Below are 19,902 nucleotides of genomic sequence, written 5' to 3' on the forward strand. Positions count from 1 at the left end.
GTACAGCTGATCCAGCGGCTCTACTGTAAATCTCATCTTTGATTATGTTCCACTGTGGTAGGGGTAGGTCAATAAGGCCAAGTGTCCTTTGTCTTTTACTGGTTTTACTCTTAATCTTACTACTCTAAGTAAATATTAAGGTGATTTCTTTTCAGTTGTAAAAGTAAACAAATACATAAAATGTAGTGTAAAGGATAACCTCTATGTGCTAAATTATTTAGGGAAAAATTTTAATTAAACTTATCATTTTTTCTGCTGTCACCTCTTCAACATTACCTATCTTCGCATCAAAGATCATTATTCTTGAATTATAAAATTAAAGCTTTTTCTTTCAAAATAATGGAATATAATTAAGGAATCAGCTAAATATTACAGCTGCTATTAAATGCTTCTTCAATTCTACGATGCATTCTACTAACAGAAACTAATGAATTGCTAAAAATAGCAAAGTAAGCAAAGAGTTTACAAAACATATGCATGATCTGTCAAAAGTGCTAGCAGACTAATTTAAAAATTTTAAGTCACACCTGGTGTCAATGACAATATACTTATGATTCAGAATAATTTATTTGTCATGTCCAGATCATTTCCATCATAAAAATAGCTACTTTATTAAATAATGAATATATGTAGTTAAGAACATCATCATGAGGATAATTCTTAGTGATAGATATACTGGATAAAGACTGTTAAGGAACCCAAGTGCCTTCCTAAGAGGAAGGTAATATCCCTGCTTAAAGAAGGGTATAAAAATGTTTTAATTACTGGATTTGAAATATTGAGCAAGGTATTTTTATATTGATCGTCACAGAGATTTTGAAATAGATTTCCATAGTGCACAGCACTGCACGCAGACTGTGTGCAGGTTGAGAGCAATGTGACCTTTGAGCAGATGTAATACTAAAGTCAAAATCTCTAACAGGATGGTTTGTCTTCAGCACTCTCACTTATTAATCTTATGAAATTCAGTTTTATTGTTTAATAGAAGAGAGTGGCCTATGATCAATAAAGTGCTTGTTTCACCTTAATTGTTGAGTTTTCCAGGTTCCTATTAACTCAGCTAACAATCTCAGGACGAGTTTGACATGCCTTACCATTCTGCTAATAGCATAGGTTACATCAGTACCCTTACAACATACTTTGTTTAGACATTGCGGAAATGCTGCATTCTGTTGTCTCTCCTGAATATGGTATGAATGCACTTTCTTTATGCTAATGTTTTGCCTTTAACAGTTTTTTATCAGTCAGTAAGCAAACACATCTTTGCGCAATGCGCAAATGTCCATATGCAAACACTTTAATGGCATCGTGTAACCATTTGCATGGTTGCAAAATGGATGTGAAATAATATTGTTTAATATTATTTTGGCTATTCTGTTTACAGGTGTGAATGAGTATGCAAGGGGCTAAGCAGTGGAAATGCAGTATCTGGTTTAGAAACTCACAGACATAGAAATACCTACTTTTATAAATCTTGATTTTAGAAACCAGGTTTATTTAATCTTTCTGATACCTGCATATTTAGTGAGTTCTTACTAATTTCAGGTTAACTTCTTTGATCTCATGAAGTGTTCTTGTAACCATTTCAAATCAAAACTGCACATAAACTTCTCTGAGCAAGTCAGTCGCTATCTCCTCTGCTAACTGCTAGAGTGAAAATAAATGTAGTGTTGGGAAGGACACTTGTGAGTTTCTTTGCTTTTCAGGAAGAATGGTGATGCTTCCTTAAGTACTGTTATAGAGGAAGGGGATAAAGTACAGTGCACCTGTGTGAAATGGGTCTATCTGAACAACAAAGATGAGAGGATCCATCAGGAAGCTGAATGTCTCATCTAAAGGAATATGGGAAGGAGGAACCAGATCTTAGGATTGGAAAAGTTTGAAGGATGTAAGAAAGGACTAAAGGTAGAGAAATACGAGGAAAAATAGAAGTAACTACTGAAGAACTAATTAACAGGACACTGAAGAAGCATGGAAAAAAGAAATGAGACATCTAGCTCCTGAACGGTCAAGGGATGCTTCAGTGGAAGCCACTCAGGCTGAAGTGCTCCGTTGTATTTGTATTGCTTTATCTGCAAAGTATCCCAAAGCTACTCATAGTGCCTGCTGAACAGTACATGTTTTGGCCCTGACCCCCGTCAAAAACACCCATTTAGCACCCTCAAGGAAAACACCTCCTCGTGTACATGGGACATTAACATGCCTGTTTCTTTACCGGTCTTTGAGAAGAGCTGCCGTCCATCACCCACTTTGTCCCACAATGGATGTCAAGCTCATGTATGTGGTTGTGGTACAGCAAGAGGGACCCTGAGGAGCTTTCAACAGAGGAATGGGAAAACTTGTCACCGCTGAAGCAGGGTCTTGATGCTCACAGCAGAACTATCAGGCTGCCTTACATATTTTGCTGTACTCAGCCTCATGGCAGTCAATCAACAGCAGGCTGTGAATGAAGTGGAACTGCAGGCACAATCCTTTCTAAGATCAGGCACACTGCCACAATGGATTTGTATCACCATCCAGTGGTGGAATTACATTGTCATTCCATGTAGGGTGGCCAGCAGCTGGCCTACTTATTTCATGGCAGAAATGGGTATTTTTAGTTACGTGAGACCTACGTGGATGTTGGACACTTCAGGTAACCAGAGAAATGCAGCAAGTTTTCCATTAACAAATCTGTGTTAGCCACTGGCTGTGAGAAGACACGAAGGGCTACATGTTAGCTGGCTCACTTGAGTCTGGTTGTCACCTAGGATGTCTGAACAACTTTCACTGCTTTCCACAGAAATATTGCACCAAGCTGTGCAGAAATCATCGAAGTACACACACAGCATCCACTAGAGAGGTCCAGAACTGTTACAGGTTTAAGGGGCATGTAAGTTACCGGCAGTTATGAATGGGCAATTTATAGAGAGCAGCATTAACCCTGTGGCTTTTTCAAAGAATAAGATATGTTCTGAAAATTTATTCAGTTCCTTGTTCCATGCTGTCACCTAATTCTGATGCAGTGATAGATGGCTGTCAAGGCAATTCAGTGGAAGTGGATCTTGTAAAGGAACTGTCATATGTAAGGCCATCTGCAGCTACACTGTTAGTATAACCTCCCTTTCCAGATCCAAAACTATTTTCACCTATTCATGCTTATTAATGTGAATCTCAAATCCTCTTTACCACCTTTTTTACATCTCTTTCCCTCCCATTTCTATATACTACTCTGGTGTTCTATCTTCCTCTCCTTTCTAAATTTATTCTGCTTCTATAACTGTATGTCACAGTTTGGCCATTACGACTCCTTTTGTCTGTCTTAAAGGTCTAATGTACACTCCATAGCTTAAGTGTCTGCATGGCCTAAAATCAAGTCCTACTGTGCTATTTCACTTTACACACACACACACACCCCTCCCAGCTTTGGGACATATGTTCAGTTGTTATTTTCTTTTCTGTAGGGACCAGGGGCAAATTTCAGATTGTGCAGCTGCTCCTTATCCAGGGAAAAAGACCTAGGCAAATCAAAATTCACATTCCAATAGAAAAGCTATTGCACTGCAGCAAGTTCTGCTGGTCAGGTGCTTCATATCTGGCCATTTAACTATTTATCTGCTAAACATATAAAAGTGTTGTAAGCATGTACAGGTCACTGGGGGATAAATCTTTATCTTTCACTAAGTTACTGCAACTGGCTTAGGATCACATTGCAGGAACGGCATATGCTGAAGTAATGCAAACAAGGAAGAAGTCAAAACATGCTGCCGCCTTATCTTAGCTGTAGTTCAAACTATCGCAGCCCAATATAATTAAAAGAAGTCTCCCATAAGCAGTTAAATATTTATGAACAAATTCTGGGAGCGTTACATTCTTGTTTTATTTGTGAATATTTCCAGACTTGAATTCATTGAGTAATTATCTTTATTAAAAAAACAAATATGTTTTGTTTCTTATCTGTTTTTCTGGAAGTATACCTAAAGCTTAGAAAAGAAATTGTGTAAGTAATATACTATTATAAAATGGAAACATTGTAGTTTCCTTGCAAATCTTCTGTTATAAGTCAAACTAAGGTTCTCACTCAATTTTTCTGTCAGTGTCACACTATTTTTCTCACCTTATAACTTCTGGTATTTTTGAATGATGAATGCATCAAAACAAATCTGTGTTGGATAGAAATGAAGTAATTTTCATAATTTTATGTGTCAATAGGTTTAAGGGCAAATGTTCTTTCTCATTTTTTTTTCAATTCCTAAATGCTAGTTCTTAAAGAATATTATTTAACTCAGCTTCTCTTATTACAGTTATTCCACTATTAACTGACTCCTTGAATTTAACACAAATTTAGCTCACTGCACAGCAGATCTGACAGTATCTAACTTGATCCCAGCTGAATTCAGTTCCATTTTTCTTCTCTGCTTCAGAAGAATTAGAATAACAGCTACTGCAACTTCTTTAGCATGTAAGATTTCTGTGAGTTAACAAAAACCTGACTCTGGAATCAACTCCATCGAATAGAAATACATTGAGTACTTCACTGTTTCTCAGCTACTTGATGAGCTGCCTCACCCATGAGTACAAAAGACTCTGGGACAGAAGACATACACTTCATGAAACAGAGATTACTAGGAATATCTAGTGAAAGGGAGCAATAAGTGACTTATTTAGTTTTCCAGATTAAGTTTTCAAAGATTATCGCAATGCTGAGTTGTATATCAATCACTTGATTATTTTTCAAGGAACACATTTTAAAATGCGTTCTTTGACGTCTTGCTCACTGAATGTATATATCTCAAATATTCATGAATATATATGGCCTTTGGAAATATGTCATAAACTATCTATTTTTTTCCCTCCATTTTATTCATTGACTACAACCTGCTCTGCAATGTCATTGGAAATCTCATGATCACCAAAAAATGACAGGTCATAATCTTTGAGTCTGAATTACATTCAGCAAAGGACTAGAAGATTGAAAGAGGCGAAGATCAGCAAAAATAACAGAACTCTCTAGGTCCCCCAAGCTACCAAGGAGTCTGTCACTCCTGCACAAAGCAGGGGAACCTCTGAAGCTGCTCTAGTTTTAGAAATCTGTAATCATTGGTTGTTGGGAGTCCACGGGGAATGCGGTGCTTCTGACACAGTATGCCCTCTTTACTAGGGAACCGTAAGGCACGGGTAGCGTACAGCCCGTTGAAGATTTCAGCAGAGACACTGTTCCAGCACAGATGCCTTTTCTGGTCCTTTTGGGTTGGACTGCATCCTTTTACAGTAGTGCAAAAGAATCCTATCAGGATTAAAGACCTGCTTCATTCACTTTAGTGTGTCTTTATAGTTTACCACATTTCATCCTTCCCAAGCTAGTACAGGTGCCTAGGGCAGAAACTATATCTTTCTGCTCCATTATGTCATTTTCCTGTGCTTTCAGCTGTTCTGTGTTGTTGATATTGATTGCTGCCCCTGCCCACTAATACTCTTTTTCTAGTTCTCTTAAATGGCTTTTTCTGTATACTAGTTGGTTTCCATTGACAGCTTAATTGAGAGTGGGTATCCTAGTTCTGTAGTGCCCATCCCAAATGTTTTGTTTCTGTTGTAGACATGGTGGTAATTTTTTAAAACTCTTCATTAGTGACTGGTATTTTCTATATGATGCTCAAAAAACTTTATTGATGCTTCTACCTACAGTTGTCTCCTTTTGTCCTGAAACAGAAAACTTGCAAACATTGCACATCTCATACATTGGCACTGAGATAATATTTAGGGCATGTAATTTATTTTTTTTTCCATTCCTAAAATCTCCATTGGCTAGCATGCTGCAGAACAGGTAGGTGAACTCTTCTGCTTTCTCTACTTTTTTTTTTTTTTTTTTTCCTTCCACTGGGATATTGGTGCTTAATGTGCAAGTTGCAAGATCTGTTTCAACTTAAATGATTTAGAGCTTGCTTGGTCTGTTACTCGTGTCAGATTGTCTTTGTTTACAACTTTTCAGGGATGTCACTTACTGGCATAACGTTTTCTAGGCACTTGCCTTTGGCTCTGCCTTTCCTTTCTTCTTTTTTCTTCTTGTTTTTTAAAAGCCTACACTCATCTTCATTAGTCACTCTGACGGTTAAGGGTGACATAGTCCTATTAAAGATTTCTTTGTAACAATCTTACCAAATTTTTGTTGCTGTTATGGTTATGTCTACCTCAATTCTAGGTATTTGTTTTCAGTTTTAGGGTTTTAGTCACCTGATCCATGGTTTCCAGTACTGAAAATACACTGGTTTAATTGTGAAGGCCATCATTTTTTTTTATATTTAGTTTTTTCTTATCATGCAGTTTTGTTTTCTTACTCCCTATATGCTTTCTCTAGTATTCACTTATTGTTTTTAACATTTGAAAGGCTTCCTTTTAGAAGAGAAGCATCTTTTCATATTTTGCACATTTACAGCTTAGCCTATTTTAATACACGTTGTTTTTCCTGTAGCCTGACTCCTATCAAGATACATGTTAAAAGTCATGTGTGTAATAACAGGATAATTGTTGGCTTTTCCTTAGCACCTTCTCCAGTCCATAAAACACCTGTCTTTCTAATTAAGAAATTAACTAGAGCACAAGCGCAAAACAGAGTCTCTAAATAGTTTTCTGACCAGAGGTAGCATATATATTGCTTTATTTTTGGGTCTCGATGGAGTTAGCTGCCACCCTGCACAAGGTATCATGGGTTGGGTCTCTGAGGAGTATTTTGGCTTGGGGTTTTTTTTTCTAATTTTAAACCAAGTTTCACCTTTATTGCTAAATAAAAAGAGAACACCCACCCCTGGTGGATGCTTACCGTATCTATATTGAGAAAAACATTGCAGTAAGTTGCTTAAAAGGTTATGACTACATAGTGATTTTACTGTGACTGCAGAATTTCATATGAAGAACAGTAGGCAATGGAAAAGTTTCACGTACAATAAACGAGCTTTGGATCTACTCTTCAAATGGACTGAGTAAAATTATACTGACTTACTAAGAAGCTAAGGAACATAGTAATAAAAATTAGTACAATGTCCAGTTAAAAATGCATTAGGTACAATTTCTCACTTTAAAAAATTAAATTCTCTAAATTATCTGTGTTAAAACTGGGGGTATTCCATAAACTGTATTTATGTAGATAGTAATAAAATTAGAATTATCAGTTTTCAAATGAAAGTAAAAAAACCCAAAACACCCAAACATCATTCAAAATATAAAACTTTCATTAGAGAACTCAGCAAGCTGGGCCTCTTTCATGAACAAGAAATCACATAAAGAATCTTCTAATCATCCCAGTTATTTAATCTCACAAAAATACCTCAAATATTAAAAATTGGTTTTGATAAAAACACTTCTATGAGTAAATGCTTGTCCCTAAGGGTTATACTTTGTTAGGGACGGGTTCAAAAAATGTTTTTTTATTAAAGAACTTGTGACAAATACAAACTTTATATTGTTTTGTCTTTCTTCCTGCTTTGCAAAGTGGAACTGATTAATTTGACTTTTACAAGCAGTTAAAAATAAAAAAATAAATAGAATTTGTTGCAAAGCAGTAAACTGTTCATAACATAAAACTGCATTGAAAGAGCTTACAATAAGAATATCTTGAGTAATTCATTAAAAACAATATATCCTTTGAAATTGGCCTCTGAGTATGGTTGCAAATTTTTTACATATGAATATATTTATGCATATAATTTATTTGTGAACTCCCTGATGTATCAATTTATTCAAATGTTCATGATGCAGATTTTTTTTTTCCCTTTGGTCATTTACAAACACCATTTGCTGTTGTCTTTTATTATTGTTGAACAACATTATAATTTGACGTGCATTTTGGAAGATTCAGAATCAAACTGAATGAATCCATAAACCTTCTGTCTTATACATCAAGGAAATTACTTACCTTGTCTGGTTTGCTTATTTGCTTCTGTATTTTAAAATTAAAGATAATAAAACTTCTTTACTACGCAAGGTTTACTTATGACAGTGACAGAATGCCTGTATTATTTTTTTAAGAATAAAAATACTTTAACTATAGTTGGAGTGAAGATGCCAAAGAAATATGCTGCAGTCTTTTCTCTTTCATGAGAAGATGGGAAGTAATATAAAAAGATAGCTGTAATATGGTAAAAAATATACACACAAACATAAAAAAAATAAATATCCTCAAACCCACAAGTGATGGGATTTCCTGGTATGTTTGCCATTAACGTTTTCTTGTTGTTTGGAAATTGAAGGCTGTAAGAAAGAAAAAAGTATATACATGTCTTATGTATTCTATTTCTGTGAAACTTTCTTTTAGTTTCTTTTTGTAAAAGCAATACAGATTTGCACCACTTATGTGGCAGACAGCCGTTTGCTTTTGTTTCCATTTTTCCATTAATGTGAATATACAGTCTCGTGGCCAAGACGATAATGGAGCTACAGACTTTATTTTTTCTTACAAAGTTCATGAATTGAAATTAATTTGATTTTTTTTTTTCATTTTTTATACTTTCACTAACCTTTTGCCACAGTCATTCATCACATAAAGTTAAAGCATTACTGTTTGTGAAAGCTATGCTTTCCTAGCCTTCTGAACATCCTTGACTGTCATACTACCAGCAAACAGGGAACTGGGACCTCGCTATGCTGTGTTGAGCAGTGACCAAACAGGATTTCGGATGCTGAGCATTCACTGAACTTCTGAAATTCTACTTTCTGTCAGTATTCTCTGTATTTTCTGAGTTACAAATTTTGGTTGTGTTACGGGTCTTAGTTGAAGAGTAATGTAATTCTTTGTTAAAAGCTGTCATCTAAGCATTCAAATTCATTATTTTCCTATTTTCTAACATAGTATAGTCATGATATTGTGTGTCTCATTAAGCAATTAAGTTTCCAGGTTTATAAGAAACTTCTGATAAACATCATGTGTGACATATTTCATATTTCTACAAACAACATTTCTTTAACCAATTTATCTTTGCATTTGCCAACATGGGTCAGTATTATGTCAAATTATCAACACAGTGGCTTCGTCTGTTTGTCCATTTGTTTTGTAGAACCATTGGATTTATAACACAATTAGCCTCTTTTTAGGGGTTCTGTCCCAGTTTTCAGGATCATTCACAATGCAGGTATGCACTGGCTGCTGGATCATATACATTGTCCTGTTATTTGCAAGTCATCAGAGGAAAGACAAGAATAAAAAACTATTTGTTTATGCCCTCGATAGACACTGTCGAGTCTCTGTGTTGCTTTGTGAGTACTGTATATATTGATGTTTATATTGTTTATATAATACTGCAGTTAACTAGATAATATTTTAAGAATTCAGGTCTTTCTTAGTACAAAAACTGAGTACAGAATGAATCCCAGTAAAAACCACTACTTAGTCTATACAATTGCTCTAGTCACTTTAGTGGAATCAGTCCCTCCAGAGATGGCCATATAGATGTCTCTGGTATGTGCATTGAATGAGCACTCTTTCCCTCCCTCGTCATAAGTACATGGCTGAATTAGAGGTGAGATATACAACATATGTAAGATTTTGTGTATACTTTCATTATATCATACTACAACAGTTGCAATTTATTTCTGCCTGGCCTCTCTAACAAATGTGTGGTCTCCTCACCTTCTGTTCAGTACACTGCTGCTGCAACAGGTAACGAGAGCTCCCTGCCCTCCATGGTTAAAACTGCTGAACTCGAAAGAAATAACAGAATGTCATTTCCCAGCCACCACCTTTAAATTTTTGCTAGTGCTGGGATGTTTACAAGATATTCTTTGGGTTTTGGTTTGTTTCTATTTTATTGTATATTTTCCAAGATATTTGAAAAGTACTGTGTTCTTATCAGAGGATCTTGGGTCAGGTTAGAATTACCTACATTATGCTGATTTTAGGAATTGGAGCAGGCATAATGATTCCTGCATTCCTTCTTTATCTACACTTCCATTTATCTGATTTTAGTTTGCTTTCCTCCCTCCCCACTCTAACATGTTCACAGTGACCTGGTGTCACAGTCACTGCAATCTAAATATTTAGATTTGTCCACAGCGTTTTCTAGCCACTGAACTGTATTCCTTACTGATGCACTTACTCTGCACAGGCATAAAATAAAATTTATAAAGTGTTTGTTTTGTTGTTTTTTTTTTCTGTGAAAATAGCAATTTGAATCTTTTTCTATCTAGCAGTTTTTACTTAAAAGCAGAAAATAAATTTGGGAAATTAAACTACCCCGTGCTTCATGGAAGACTTTGATTTTATGGCCATTTAGCATTTTTTAACCTTTTTTGTTTGTTTGTTTGTTTTTCTTGCCAAGTCTTTCCCTGAGCCACAGATGCCATTTTCTATTCAGCTGTTGCTCTGTTTCTTGCAGACACCCTGCAGATCATATGGGTAACATTCCAAACCAAATTGGATCATTTGAGTAAGAAATAGCTTCTCAAAATCTGTTACTGTTTCCTTTGCATTCTTTACTTTATTCAGTTTGTTAGCTGTTTTGTTGGTTTTAGGTTTTTTTAACCGATAGTTCAGATCCTTAATACACACTAATAAATAAGTTTGATTTTAAAACTGTAGACTCAAAAATGTTGATGCATCTAAAATGATAACCAATATCCAGCCCAGCCCAGGCATTTCTGACTTTTATTGTTTCACGCATGATGCTATTGGAGTTGCTTATTGCTTTTGTTCATTGAAAATAAATAAATAAATAAATAGAAATCTCAATATATTACTTCAGTGGTGATTTTTCCTTCTTAAACAAACTGAATATTACCACTGTAATGTTCATTGTAAAGGAAAATCTTTGAGCTTTTCCCCTTCACAGTACTTAGAATTTAGAATCAATAGCACCTTCTCATGTGGCCTGAAGACAATTTATTGGAACCTTTTAAAACTCTCAATGCTTTTTTCAATGCAAATAAATAATTCAGTGTGGTAGAAAGGAAGTGATTGAAATATTGCTGGCCAAGGGCTTCCAATTATCTTGGGGCAGGCTTGAAAACTGGACTTGTGCATACTACTTTATCAATGAATCTTTAAACCCAGCAAAGGTTGACGTAAATAAAAACACCTTAGGTCTTCATGATTTTGTTCATTTTACAGTGTTAAACAAGTTAGGAAAGAGATCTCCCGCAGTACACAATAAGGCCAAACATGGTGGTTTTGTCATTGTCTTTCACAAAAGCCTGCTCCTTCCCCATCATGCACACATACTTTTTCACACATCGTTATTAGAAATATTCCCAGTGCTAGGTTGTATACTTAAACTTTAAACAAACATAAGCATATTTCTTATCTTATAAAAAAAGAGGTTTTTTTCTAGCCTCCCCTTTGATGATTTTGAGCCTGCCCACTTTTGTTGTCTGCTAGAAACCCTAGAGGGCCTCTAAAAAAGAACATGACAGAACTTTGGGGACCTGAGCAATCTGAAGATTTGTTTTCCCTTATTTTCTTGACTTTCCAAGAGCTTCTAAAGCAGTGAAGTTGTTCAAAGGCCCTACAGAAAATGCTGCATCTCAGAAGTTTCCTGCTGTGCTTTAATGGCTTAAATTTACCACAACAGTGTCTGCAATTAGTGAACACAATCTAAAATGACCTAATTCCATAAAACTGTCTGATATATATAAATATTTTTTTAACAAACTGACCTCTGATCTGCAAAAATCATATTGCACTCCAGTATGACACATAATAAATGTTGTTTATACTCCTCATTAGACTTTTAAGTACAGTATTTTAACTTTTTACTTGTATGGACATGCACTTTAGACGAATGAATCCTTGTAGGTCATTTCAGCTTTCTGGTCACTGCTCTGTCACGTAGTATCCCTGGACTTCACCTATTTTCTATATTCTCCTTCTGGCTAGGGTTTTGTAAACTGGAGAATCCTTACCCTCATCTGCTCATTTCTTTACTGTCATAACAATCCCACTTTATTTTGAAAATTGATCTACTCTGAAGCTTAAATATTGTTTTATGCTTTTTATGGTTTCTGTATTCCAGGTGAAAACCAAGATTTATGATGCCCCGGAGAGACCACTTGGTTTCAGTCCTTCAAAGAGAAATGTTACATTAAAGACAGTGTTGGTACCCCTGCAGCATATCAGGAATTTATTATGGAATATAAACTGCACAAGAAACAAGAGATAAGAGTGAACAGGGGCAAGAAACTGACATAGTGTATTTATTTTTCGTTTTAATGTGGAGTTATGAATATTTATTGCATTTGTGGAAATTGCCGTTTCTGAGCATAAAACTATTTTTAATAGTTGAGCTACTTTTGCCAAAAAGTAACCCTCCAACTCACGTCAAGTTCTCGAAGCATCCTGTGTATATCACCATTCAGGAAGTTGCTAAATACCTCCAGGGTGTTCATCAGCTGTCTTGCAACAGAAAGATTTATCTTTTTTTATATATATATAATGCTTTAATAAATTCCACTTAATAAAATGCAGCACATTTTTTAGCATCACTGTAAGCAAAAGCAGCAAAGATTTTAAATCAGTTGATACTGTGCAGTTTATCTTTCTCCAGCAAAGACAGCTGCTCATGAGCATTCTTTGATTAATATGAGAAATCCCTGATAGGGAGCTTTCATCTCTGGTATCTATTAAATTACAGGGCCATGTAGTTGGAATTGTGTCTCGTCATCTGACACTCAAATCTGGGCTCTCGGCACTGCATCTACAGATGGACAGTCAACAGGTGCACAAATAGAAAATATCAAAGCAAATGGAAAACAACGGCCAGGCCAGATCAAATTGGCAAGTGCATCTGAAAAGTAACATGTTAAAGTTTAGAGAACAGGATGGCTAGGCATCAGCAGAACAGCCACAAAGAGAACAATTGGACACATCCGTGTAACATTTTGGAAAGATTCGACATGGCACAGTCACAGCAAGAATCGCAGCTCAAAAATGTTGATGAGGACAGTCGGTGAAAACGGATGACTGACAAGAATAGGCCAAACTGTGTCTTTTAAAATTATGTGAAATACTGATTCAGGCATATATGTAGGAAGATAACTGTCAATGAATTATGAAAATGAGCAATCTTTAAAAAAATACCACAACAGCAGTCTAGACAGCAGAGGATGTTGAAAGCCAGTGCTACAAGAATTAAAAAAAAGACATAACATAAACAGACATTGTCTTTAATAGTATGGGAAAGAATAAGAGGGGACTGTTTTGTGGATATAATATTTTAAAAGTCTTATTACACTACTAGCTCTGATTATAGTAAATTACTGTATTCAACTAAACCTGCGTCAGCACCGAAATACCCAAAAAGCTTTCTGGAATGTAATCATTGCAAGCTGGGTCTGTAAACTTCAGCACCCCCTGAGGCAGTCTTACAAAAAAAAGGGTGTGCGTAGTTTTGATCATCACTAAGAAAAGGTTAATTTGTATATTTGACAATTGTTTCTTACATTTCATAGATATGTTTATGAAGTAATGATGACTTTCACATAAAAAAAGCTGAATAATGTAGCCTAATAGGATGTGACCAAATAGTACCAGTCTGCCAGGATTTTTCACCTGTTATCCCCTTGCTATGCAGCTATAAAATGTATCTTAAATCAACATCACTTTTAACTAAGACATGGTTTTCCTACTAGCTTTATTTTATTTCTTTATTATAAGATTAGAACTCCACTGCTTTCAGATTCAGTCACAATGCTGTGAAGATGCTATACAAACAAACAATCGTTTGCCACAGTATGAAGAGATCCTCTGGCCTAAAGGGGTCCTCCAAAACCCACAATGAACTTTTCTGGTTGAACACTGATTAGGGCCTTTATATAAATGCAGTTATGCTCAGTGAATCAGAGTTCAATTAAAATAGCAGACAAAGGATTACTTTGCTACAGGAAGAATCTAAAGAGAGTGCCTCTTTTTTTTTTTTTTTTTTTTGAGTCTGGTTTCTTCCAAAAGTATCTTAGTATCTTTGTAAACCTGGACAAAATGGAGTGATGCTAAAGAATCTCAGTTCTGTTAAAATACCTCTAATTAGCAGCCTTACAAATCCCTTGCATAATGATAAGCTTTCCCAAGATAATAACAAAATACCCTGATGGCATCTGGTCAGTCAGCTTTTACTCCCCGGATCTGTTCTGACTCACAGAGGCACCGTGAAAGTCTTCCTTTCTCCACTGGAGTGCAATTCTGGAACATGTTTCCATTATTGCAGAACGAATTCTGCACACACAGTGCCTGTAGCCAGGCTAATATTAGTATTTGTAGCAATTAATCACCATGATATTTAATGTCTCAAAATAAAGTGTTATTTAGTATAACCATCAAAAATACAAAAGGCAAAAATGAAGAAACCAGGCAAGATTGTCACAAGACTGTCCCCACACAACCTTGTATGGCTGCAACACGGAAGTGTTTTCTCACAAGAAAAAAACAGGACAGGACCTGGGTCAGGGTAATTCCCCTTTTTCCAAATGCTGGAAGCAATCCCCTGAAAAACTGATGTGGCCCTAGGACTTTCCTGTTTGTGTCCTTTCTGAGAAGATGCAGTACCTGAAGGGCGCAACAAAATCTCTAGAACTGGTTGAAACAAAGATGCAGAATAACAGTAGGAAATTTCAGTGGTTTTGCCACCTGCTGTCAATCAATAAAGCAAGCAGTAATGCTTTCTTGTTTGAGTGATTACATGCCTCAGAATTCACCTTAAAATGTTCTGCTACTTTCGCCAACATGCTATTTGTTTCAGAGTATTTTAAAAAGCTGTATTTTTTTGTTGTTGTTGCATGTTTGCAGAGTTTCCTTTAATTTCTCATCATGTTTAAATTCAGATATTACAGCAAGCACAGACATTTTACTGTTCTGTATTATTCATATAGCCATTCAACTGTTTGAGATGATGCTATTTTGTATGACCTTACTACATCTCATGACTCAATACTGTCTTAAAAGCAGTTACAGGAATTTTCATTTAGTGAAGAAGTGCAGACTGTATTTCTTTTATTTGACTAAGCTGTTTCCTATTACTTATTGCACTCTCTTGACAGTAATAAATTTCATAATGGTTGCTAGATCTCAAATCAACTATTACACTATCTAGATGGAACAGTAAATCAATAATGGATGATTGATATACAAATCATATCTAATAGCTGGAACGGGGGGGGTGTGTTACCTTAAGGTGTCACACTCAGTAATCACTAATATTTATTTTAAAATAGCAAAATGTTATAAGATCAATAATAAATTGGCTTGAATATATGAAGATATTTTCATAAACAAAGAGAACAGATCTGGGAGGAGAAAATGTGCTGTTGTTATGCATGCACTTACAGATCCTCATGTTGAAAACCAGATTAATTATTGTGCTTTATCACAATTGTTTTCTACATTTCTTTTAAAGCTCCCACTTTTGAAACCAGATAAAACTGGATTACAACTTGGTGAAAATACTTCAACAATAGATGTCAACATTTGTGTTTCAATAGATCTGGTTTCTTCATAGTTTTGCTTAGGAGAAGTCTCTAATGTGATAATTTCTCATGTATTCATTTTTATATACTCAAAGAGAAATAACTGCACAGTAAACCTTGACATTATGGTCAACATGACTAGAAAAATAAATATTGGCATAGACACAATAAAAAATAAAGCTCAATTCTGATTCTGTGCTTCATGCTGTGTTTCTTGTTCTCATTGGGTAAATAGCAGATTGGAATTTAAAAGTCTTGCATAATCAAGCCCTAGATTGCTTAATGAAAGATGATACCTAAGTATAACCCATTTTCACAAGTTCATATAACCCTAGCTTGAATTTTACTGAAAAGTATTGAAAATGCAGCAACTTCCTATGAGGTTCTGTAGTTAATTGAAGTTTTAGTACTCAAATGTGTATCTTTCCTTTCCCTTTTTCTTTTCTTTTCTTTTCTTATTTTCTTTTTAAAGGAATAATAGGTAGAGGTATAATACTTATTGCTTCATTTTCCACACATTTTGATCAAATAAATTTGGTAACAAACCCCACAAATCAATCAATCAGAAGTTAGTTGAGGTATCCATGAGGTACCCAGGGAATGAACAGAGAAATTTTTCATGTCCTTGAAATGTTTTCTTCTCATCTGGCTAAGGTTCTCCCAGCCTCCCAGATTAGTTAGCTGAACAAAATGAAATTAGGATGGATATTAAGCCTCAACAGCTTTCTGCTACTCTCCAAATCCCTGTTTCTCCACAAAGAAAGAAGGAAGAGGTGTGATGCATATGTTTCTTTTTGTGTCTGGTCAGAAACGCCATAGAAGTCAATGAAAATCTCTCAGCACAACCTACAAGTTTGTTTTCTAAGACACAGAAAAAAGGAGGAGATGTAATTTTTGCAAATCATGAACTGAAACATTTTCATTGGTATGTGTCTTGGAGAGGTATTGGTCTGTTTCAAGGAACCATCATTTTACCCTTGCTATTCTGTTCTAGAAGCCAGTGACTATTATCACATACTAGCATCAGGGAAATTAAAGCAGAAAAAGGCACCTGTGACTAAGCAAAGAGCAGAAAAAGTCTAATTGTGCATTAAATTGATTAAAATATATCTAATTTCCTCAAATATGAAATATGTGCAGAAATTTAGAAGTTCAATGACCAGTGATGACTTTGTGGGGTTTTTTTCTCCTTTAGGGAAAGTAGAATAAGTATCTGCTAAATTGATTTTTAAAATTATACACCTATTATTGCACAAGATAAACAAATACCATTTCAAAGAGTTCTTACATCATTTGATGATTACCTTGTTAGTCCTTTCAAAATATTTTATATTGAAAAAATGTATGCAAAGTTCTGTGTATCATATTATACTTGATAAAGTCTCAGAAGTCTTTTTCTTTGAATAATCTTCTTTAGATTGCACAAATGAAAGCTGCGTCTCACCTGGCAAAGGAAGCTTTGAATCCTTAAGTATACATTTCTGTCCTACAAGTATCATAAAAGGAATCTGCTTTTGTAAATTGTTTGCTTCATGATATAATGTACCAAATGGCTTTCTGAAAAAATTGGACACATTCCAGTTGAACAGCCACTATTCAAACTGATAGTGACAGCTCATTCTGAAAAAAAAACCCACGTTATTTTCAAATGATTGATATGAACTCAAAGGGGTGTGAAGAACTGTGGTGTTCATATTGCTCATGAGCTGTTGACAGTTTGGCACATCTCTAGCGCTGATTAGAAACAAGCCAGGACACCACAGTTTGCATTCACATTAAGCTTACAGACCACATTAAATTATTTGATTCACAAGAACACTCAATATACTAAAATATGCCAAAAAATTCAAAATCAAAGGACCTTTGTATCGAGAATCTTAGTATCCGTGAGGACAGTATTGAGTGATAAAAAGTTAGGAGAATATTAACAGATATTAATTAAACTCGGAAAGTAACTTGGTGATGATATTCAGTTCTAGTGAACTGCAGACATTTTCAGAGATACAATATGTTGAAAAATGCGTTTGAAAATGGAGTTTCCAAAAGCTTGTCTACATTCTTCACATCTGACCTGTAAATAGAGGAATTGGTACTTGAGAATGCTTTTCTGATGTTTATGTATTCCATATTTCACCTGTGCCAATGTTAATGCTACTAGGATTATTTTTTTAAAAGCCCCTTGTCTGTCACCATCTCTCTGTGACAGTGCTGGCATAGGCAAAGAAAAGAAAGTGTTAATGTAACTTCTTCATCAGGCCATTATTTCTCATGTGGGCTCTGCAAAATGTCATCGTCAGGAAAGGCAGCTCTCACATCCACCCTACAAAAACTACTAGGATTTCTGTGGCTGAAGGCCACTGTGACATATTCCTGTAAGATACCCACTAGTTATTAACAGATCACTACCATTATTTCACATTGCCCATGCACCCCCCAAACTATGATGATCGCTTCCAACCTGCATCTGAATTCCAGGCTATTCCACTCCTAACTCCATACCAGAGAGGTTCAAAAATATTTATTTTTCTAGATGCCATTTTTTCTAGTTCTCAGTCATACAGGAAAAGAAATACAGAGAAAATGAGATGTTTCCCTAGGCTGAGAAAGAGAAGAGAAGAAATCAGTAGATAGAAACTAGTCCCCAGGAGTTAGATGGCAAGCACAGGACCCTGTTACCAGATATTGATAAAAGTTCAGGAAGAGAATCTCTATCTTGTCTTCTTAGATGCCAGGTGGTGAAGGTAGCCATCTTTCCATCTGTCAAACCTTCCAAAAATCCCCAAGTGTACTTCTGTGTCCAGAGAGACAATGAATGGAGTATACACTACAGGACAACAAGCTTGCACACTTTCATTAAGTAACAAAAGTCAGTCTGATGCAGGAGAATGCAAGGGGAGGTGGACTTCTCTGCTTGAACAAGCCAGTATCAAAACCATGTTCTGAATGTCCCCAGTGCAAAATGAGCACTGTATTCATTATCAACTTCACATTTACCAGTAAAGGAAGGTTTGGGTTTGTTTGTTTGGTTTTGCTTTTGTTATGGAGCATGAAACATGGACTGATCTCAGCACTGGCAGACAAGGTTCAAGTTGAAACTGGCTCACAGATTCACCAAAAGGCGAAACTATTACAGAATAGGAATGCTCACTCACAGGTCAAAATCCAGAACTAACATTAAAAGGATAGCAGGCATGTTACGTTGACCCAGGAGAAAGTTTAACCTGCATTTCCAGTTTTTATGCAGCAGGTAGCTCAAGCTCCCACTGACCCCAGCAGAATTACATGGGCGCTATGGGCACTAGGGTGAAGAGCCAGAGAGTATTTTTCAAAGTACAGTATTGTGGTTTCCTTTTCAACATTAGCTGTTCTATTACTTCCCTGAATATTGTATAATTGAGTGAATTTATACATTTTGCCACTGCATACACAATGCGTGCACACACAATCATATCTTGGCTGAATTCCTTGACATAATGTCCCTCAGGTAGAATATAAAAGCAGTGGTGAGACACCGCAATTCCAGATCTTATTAGTACCCCTCTGTACTCCACTAGCAAAGAGGAGCTTTGAGTGTAAAGTGACCTTCTACACCAATACTTATGTCTTGAAAGCTGACTTTATTAACTTTATTACATTAAGATTCAAAGTACATAGCGCTCTCTGCCACTTCAGTCTGAACAGTAGCTCCAGCTTTCAAGGATATGTGAGTAGCAGTGCAGCTTTTGTGAATTTTGTGGTGCAATATCTTGAGAAGCAGGAACAAACTGTTAGGACAGGAGCAAAGAAATGGTAAGGCCAGACTGTTCCTATTTGATTCAGTGCCAACCACAATAAAGTCCATCAGAAAGATCTCACAGTAAGCATTACAAAATCATAGATTTATTTGTAAAGTGTTATCACTTCACAAGATGAGATCTAAATATTAAAAAAAAAAAAAAAAAAAAGGTAGCTAAAGCCAATTTAAAATTCTCTCTTTTTCCTTCATTTAATAATTGCTATCATCTCTTTATGGCAATGGAAGATAAGTAGTGGTAACAGGCAGGTTACTTCTCTGAGAATGCCTTTGTGTTAGATCCAGGTGCCTAAATAAATGTTTGGCTCTCAGGTCCCACTGAACCTTCAGTTTAACAGGTGATCTGCGTGTGATAACATTCTGTAGCTATTGTCCACCTAGGCTGACCAGTGTATGTGGTGTACCACAATGTGTATGGTGGTCCTAAGCTGTGTAAACAAACTACTTTTGATACAAATTAACATCTAACATCTGCAACAAACTGCAACAGACTGCAACAAACTGACATCTGATATTGATGATTATACATCTGATATTGATGATTGTTGTCATTTATGGCTCAATCAGATTTATGAGGGTAAGTTCCAAGAATAGTTTATATAAGGCTTCTTGTGTATACAGAGAGTAAATGTACATTCGTATTTCAGCCTATTGCATCCTGAAAAAAATGTTACTTTTCCAATCAGGTGTGC

Source organism: Falco punctatus (assembly GCF_963210335.1).
Source record: "Falco punctatus genome assembly, chromosome: 1".
Classification (NCBI taxonomy): domain Eukaryota; kingdom Metazoa; phylum Chordata; class Aves; order Falconiformes; family Falconidae; genus Falco; species Falco punctatus.